Genomic DNA, 7402 nt, shown 5'->3' on the forward strand with positions numbered 1-7402 from the left:
TGCACTAATCTTGTGAGACCAAACATTGGAGTGGCACAATTAAGGGTGCTTTGCAACCTTGATTTAAAGAAATGAGTTTGTGTTTTTTTTTTCTTCAGAGATACATGGGAGAATTCGTTATATTTCCTAGGAGGTGCATGAAGTATAATCTCTAAATTAGGACCACGCAAAAAAACACTTTACAATATGAGCATGAGAAGCTCGAAAGCATTGTACATAGGTGATTGAAATGTTTGACATAATGGCATTGAAATGTTTAATAACTTTTATAGTTGCCATTAATGACACATTGATACGATCAATCCACCTCACATGCATATAGGGAGTAAACTATGTCAGAGAATAAATAACACTCACAACACGACTACTTGGGAATGGTTTCTAGCCTTGTCTCAATGTACTTATAGTGTTGGTTAGCCCTTACATTTCAATGGTAGCCTAGAATTGCATTTTTGAAGGGCACGTACAAAGTAAAAATTCATTCTATTTATTTTGTTTACTTTTTGGAGGGTTAGGTAGTACAAGGAAATAAATTCTTAATAATCCTCCCTTTTTAAATTAGTGTAATTGTTGTCCTTACATGGAAGGAAAACCCCTTTGAAAGGTGTTGTAATCTTTAAATTTGAGGGCTAGTGTTAGCCTCTACAAAAACATATTATGAGCTTTCATTTGTCTTCTTTTTATGAGCTCCACTATTTCTAAATGGATTTCTTATTGGATCACACTTCAATGTATTTGATATGGAATAGCATTTTTATTTTGAATGTTTTGTGTTTGTTCGTCAGGGTAATGAGTCAAAGCTGGAAAGATGACATTGACAATTTTCCAACCATTAATTTCACTTTGTGAGCTCTCGATGCTTAAAGTCATGCAAGCAACGGCCATGATTTACTTTCATATTTATGACCATGTTTTCACCTTGAGTCCAATGCACTATACACCCTAGGGTGCATTAATACGAATAGGGGATTCATATAATACAGAAAATATGGGACTATTATACGATGGCCTTAAAAATTACAAGGTATAATATGGGGGTATGTTATCAAATAAGCGAATTATCGCATTATATTAAGGAAAAGATTGGATGGGAAATTTCTTACATACAAAAGAATATTTTGCATGAAATATAATGAATATTCTTTTGTATGAAAAGTATTCCCTTATAAAAATGGGACATGTCTTGTTGTGCTATGTTTGACAAGTCTCTCATATACTAAATGATCGATAGAAAAATTGGTACAGATTTTGAAAAAGCTTATAACATGAATTTAACTTATTACCTATAATATATCAGTAAGCTTAAAGTTGTGGAATTTGTATATTACATTTAATTTAAAAACAATAATTACTTGAGAACTTATTGATTTGAGATTTTAAAAATAGTAAGATGTTTAAAATAATAATAGTAAACTAAAATAAATTGGGCATATCTAATTCAACTTAAAGTAACAAAAAAGGTTAGAAAATAGATTCAACTTTAGTTGATGATTTATTCTTGAAGTGGACATGTTTTGTAGTAGAGGAAAACTTAGAGAACAGTAACAACTATATTTGATTAACATATTTTTCAAATAGACTCGTTTAGGAGTAGGGGGGAATCTAAAAGGATAGAACTTAAAATGTTTAGTAAGAGAAAACTCACAAGGATAGAAATCAAAATCACGATAATAAAATTAGGAGGTATCAACCACAAAATGTAATAACACATTAGATACATAAGCTTGCTTAGAGCTTGGAATTACCTGTCATTTTGTGCATTCTCTTATGTATATAATACACCATTGCATTTGGTAGCCAATGGCTCCAAAGTCTATAGAAAAACAAGTGGATTTCTAGGTGTGTCTTAAATGCCATGAGATTGTAATCCTAGTTACATGAACTAGTAAGCCTTATGATCAAGCATCATTTTATTTTGTGATCATAATTTTTATATGTTGTAGCAGTTTTGTAGCATGATTCATATGCACTCAAGTATTAAATGTTTGGAATTTTCGCCTTGGTATAGCAATATTTCATGTACACTTCAATATATCACCATCATAATGTATCATAATTCATGCACTTAAGTATTGAATATCTACAATTTTCTCATTAGTATAATAATTTATATATTGTAGAAATTTTGCAATATGATTCATATGCACTCGAGCATTAATTTTTGGGAATTTTCTCCTTAGTATAGTAATATTTTATGTACATTTTAGTATATCACCATCATTGTGCATCATAATTCATGCACTCAAGCATTGAATATCTACAATTTCCTCACTAGTATAATATCAATTCTTGTGCACTCAGGCATGTTCACGTGTTTCTCATAAGTATGGAAATAATTCATGTGCACTTTAGTACGTATGCCATTATTTTGCAACTTGATTCGTGTATACTCAAATGATTGATAGTGAAGTCGTAAACAATTGACTCGTAGAGAGAAATGGCATAAATGATTGACTCGCAAACTATTGGATCACAAAGTACACAATTGCAATACAACTAACTCATCTACAATTAGATGCAAAACACATGCTTAACTATGATTGAATCGCAAAGTACCTGATTGCAAACTACTTCATATACAGTTGGAAACAAAGCAAATGATTGAAGCAATGTCAAAGCGTGCAAATTAAGGCAATGTCAAACCATGTATATTATGACTAGTATTTACGATGCATGTCAAAGCATACAAATTAACAACATTGACATAATGTCAAAGTACGTAAATCATGAATAGTGTTTACAACACAGCTATGTGTTTGGCATGCATGAGCTCACTAAAGATTTGATCAAGATTCCACCATTTTTGTATTGTTTTTTTTTTCATCTCAACTCTAGGGGCCTCGAGCTCTTCCAACAAATCAACAAAATGTTGACAAAGAGCCTCATACTACACTTCTTTCATTGTAATGGGTATCGTGCATTTCAGCAACCAATTCTCTCTTTTTCTGCATTGTTTTGCTACCCACTCTTCCCAAGCCAGACTTGGCATTGATGGGTTTCTTCATCTAGTTCATGTTTCTTGTTAAGATGTCATGGATATAAATTTGTTAGGCGAGGTAGAGAGGTTGCTACTTATTGTGGGGTATCACATTCTCCACTTCAATGAAGTGTTTGAGAATAACATTTGCCAAACCCAATTTGTGAAAATTTTCTTCTCTTAAGAAGCGTTTCGGGTACAACTCCTTGATCTCCTTCAAATTGCATGGAGATAAATCCTCACATACACTATTGTTAGGGCTTTCTAGTAGGTGGAATGGCCTAGCTTGCCTTAGAGTGCTAAAGCTATTATCTATGATTTGGAGCGCTTTCATTTGACCAATACAATCATCACGATTAGGCATGAGTCTATCAAAGCGTAGTAACAACTAATGTTAGAAAAAATCATATGTTCATGTCGATGGACTTGAATAATAAAATCACAATTGAAATGAAAATTCAAATCACAATCAATACTAATACTCATTTCATTCAAATCATGATCAATACAAACACACATTCTATTCAAATTAAGATTACAATAATCCACACATCATGATTAATACGAAAAAAATTGAATTTAATATTGCAATAAAAAGAACTTAGAAAAGGCAAGATGCCAACTATTTGCACCATTTGTACTAATGAGGATTCTTTATACATAATTGTCGAGGCGGTGATCACAATATTTATTGAGATGAAATACTCCACGCGACCTAACACCAAGCTATTCCTATCTTAATGGCTATCTAATCCTAATCCTACATAGTGAGTTGAGTGCTTCACCATACACAAGTCCCTCACTCCACACACTCTTCCTCACTCCCTCTCCTTTACTCTCAAATACTTGGACAATAGAGTTGTAAGAGAGATAGAAAGCTAAGTTACATAGAAGAGTGGGAGGGTGGTGGTTGTTAGGTGGATGGGATGCATGATGGATCATGGTTTATGTGGGTCACTAATGTTGAAGGATCTATAGGAAGTCCGTTGTACCTCTTAAGTCACTTGTGTTCTTCCTAAGGGGTGTGTCTACCTTACTTGTGCAATGATTAGTATGTGTACTTATGCAATTCGAAGTTGGATAAAATTCCAAGTTAACTTGGAATATTGTCCAACACTTGAGAACCTAGTTGGTGTGAAGTTGTGTTGTACCAATCTTAGGATAACAGGTCATCCTAGCAAGCCCAAGGTATCCTTCCCTTGATGTGCCCTAAGATTACAATATGGGGGGTGTGGACTAGGGAGTTCGAGACGGAGTCAACTAACTAAAGCTACTGGACACTTCTAATCTTGAGGACTCTGTGTAGTAAGTAGTGTGCTATTTGGGGAAGTAGTTGAAGTATTCTCGAGGCATCCTTTGTTGACGAGATATTCATTTACAAATTCACAAAGCTATAAGGATGACTCAATGAAGAAGGGGTGTAAACACATGTTGAATCTACTATCCACCATGTCTTCTAGCAATTGCGCACATGATATAGATAATAATCTTGCTTTAAGGTGGACTCAAGCAATTGCCACTCAATCAATATGTATATTATTGTCAAAAAATAGTGGCAATAGCCCATCTTCATATGGTGTAACTAGTTTTTGCGGAAAATTTATCAAGAGCTAAGGTGATTGCATATGTTGATGGAGGGAATTTGGCATTGAAAGGTGAGAAGGATCAAAGCTTGCATGCGAGAGCTATGGCGAGAGAGCAAGAGCAAGAAAGAGAGAGACAAGAAATGGGAACTCCAACAACCACAATGAGAAGGATCAAAGCTTGCATGCGAGAGCTATGGCGAGAAAGCAAGAGCAAGAAAGAGAGAGACAAGAAATGGGAAGTTCAACAACCACAATGTGTGGCCGGGCCTTCTTTTATTCAAACTGTCACTAAAAGAATAAAGAATAAGTGACTGTGACGGGCACCCGCCACCTGCAGTGTGCAGTGGCGGGTACTATTAGTGTAGTAATACACTGGCGGCTAGGCGGAGGCACCTTTACCCCCAACAACCTCCCACTTAAAGGCGAATCTACCCTAGTGAGAGAGAAAATGAAAAGATAGTACAACATGTACACATGTACAACAAGATGAGAAAAAAGATATCATCTCATCCAATGCCCATCAATCTCCTGAGAAAGGCAAAGCGCTCGGTAGTGAGGCTTTTCGTGAGCAAGTCTGTAGGATTCTACTTAGCCAGAATCTTGGCAAGGTCAAGACACCTGTCCTCAATGACCTCGTGAATGAAGAAATACCTCACCTCAATATGTTTCATCTTCGCATGGAAGACCGGATTCTGTTGAATATTTGCAATCACACCTACTTTAGTCCCTTTGTGAGAAGCAGTGAGGGCTCAGGACCAGAATCCCATATGCACAGTAGGAGAAAGTACCACCACTCAATTCCTATAAAGCATTGTACTTGCACTCTTTTTCTAATGCAATGATAGTACTCTTTTCTTTCCAGTAAAGTGTCATGTCACTGTCAATACACAAGATTGTGTTTATGAGTCCAAGTCTCAATCTTGGAACCTAATTCACTTGTGTAACAATTTTTCCTAGTCAGGCTCAATGTCTTCATGAGTTTCTTTTTCCTCTTTCAACCTCCATAGCTTTTGCATCTTCCATGCTCTAGATCCCACGTGTTTCACAGATTCTTGGCCAACTGAATGGCACTCATAGAATCCAAATGCAATGTATGCATAGCATCTATCATACCAAGGTCTGCAATCAAACGGCCTAGCTAGATAGCCTCCTTGCAAGCCTCTGTGGCTGCAATATACTTGGCCTCTGTAGTAGAAAGGGTCGTACACTTCTACGCCTTGGACATCCAAGAGATAGCCCCTCAAGCATTAGTGAATACATAGCCAGAAGTGGACTTCCTACTATCTGCATGTCCTGCATAATCAGAGTCAGTGTACCCCATGACTTCTGTATCCTGACTGCCATAACAAAGACACATATCTAATGTGCCTTTTAGGTACCTCATGATACCCTTCACGGTATCCTAATGTTTCTTGTCAGGTGTAGCCATATAACGTGCCACAACCCCAACTACAAAAGCAATATCTGGACGGGTGGCTATCATGGCATACATAAGACTACCCACGGCTTATGCATAGGAAATCTTGGTCATCTCGGCCCTCTACTCATCTGTCTGCGGACAATCGGCTTGTAAAACCTTCACATGAGAAGGTAATGGACAGCCAATAGGCTTAACATCCTACATGGGGAAGCGCTCAAGGACTTTATGAATGTACTCCCTCTATGACAGATAGATTAGTCCCTGAGATCTATCGTGTACCAAGTATATGAGAGGCATGTCCCAGATCTTTCATCTCAAAGCTCTTCTTAAGTTGAGCCTTAAGAGCATCTAGCTCCTCATGTGCAGTCCCTACTAGAAGCATGTCATCCACATAGAGTACCAAAATCAATAAAGAACCGTCACGGGATTTCTTCGTGTACAAGCATGGATCCATAGCACTGCGGCTATAGCCCTGTGACTGCATGAATGCATCAAACTTATGGTACCATTCCCTAGGTGTCTGCTTTGAGCCATATAGACTCTTCTTTAGCTTGCACACTAGGTGTTCCCTGTCGCCAGGGTCTGCAAAGCCCTTAGGCTGCTCCATGTAAATCTCATCATACAAGTCCCCATGTAAAAAAGTCGTCTTGACATCCATCTGGTACAAGTCCAGGTCAAGCTATGCAACCAAGGCCAAGACTAAGCATAGGGTGGTCATCTTGACCACACGAGAAAAGACTTCATCAAAGTCAACACCATGCTCCTGCTTAAAACCCTTAGCAACCAATTGAGCCTTGTATGCCGGCTTACGGTGTCCAAGGGCACTTTTCAGCTTGTACACCCACTTTCATGGCAAAGCCTTCTTACCCTGAGGCAAGGAAACCAAATCCCAAGTCTTATTCTTATGCAATGAGTCAAGCTCAGACTGCATAGCCCTCTCCCAAGAGTGACAATCACCCCTGTGCATAGCCTCATCATAAGTAAGAGGCTCTCCTGCATCTGTAACCAGTACATAATTCATAGAGGGTGCAAAATGTTCAAGAGGTCGTCTATCTCTAGTAGAACGCCTCAACCCAATCTCTGATGCCTGCCCAACATCCTGTCTAGCATCAGCATGTCTAGCATCTGGGCCATGAGCATCAGGTGATGATGCGTGCTGTCTAGCGGGCCATGGAGCGGGTTGAACGGGAGCAGGGGGCTCCTCTTGAAAGATAACTCTGTGTACCTCAACCACTTTTTCAGGCTACATATGCATTTTGTCCTCATGAAATATGACATCATGGCTGTGGATCACTTTCTGCACCTACGGATCCCATAGACGATAACCCATCTCTCTTGCATCTCCATAGCCAATGAAAATGCATTTGACACTCTTACGATCCAGCTTATTGCGTGTGTCCTTGGCCACATGGAAGAATG

The sequence above is a fragment of the Lygodium microphyllum genome, chromosome 11 (assembly GCF_053477565.2).
Source record: "Lygodium microphyllum isolate KBCC chromosome 11, Lygodium_microphyllum_v1.1.10, whole genome shotgun sequence".
Taxonomy (NCBI): Eukaryota; Viridiplantae; Streptophyta; class Polypodiopsida; order Schizaeales; family Lygodiaceae; genus Lygodium; species Lygodium microphyllum.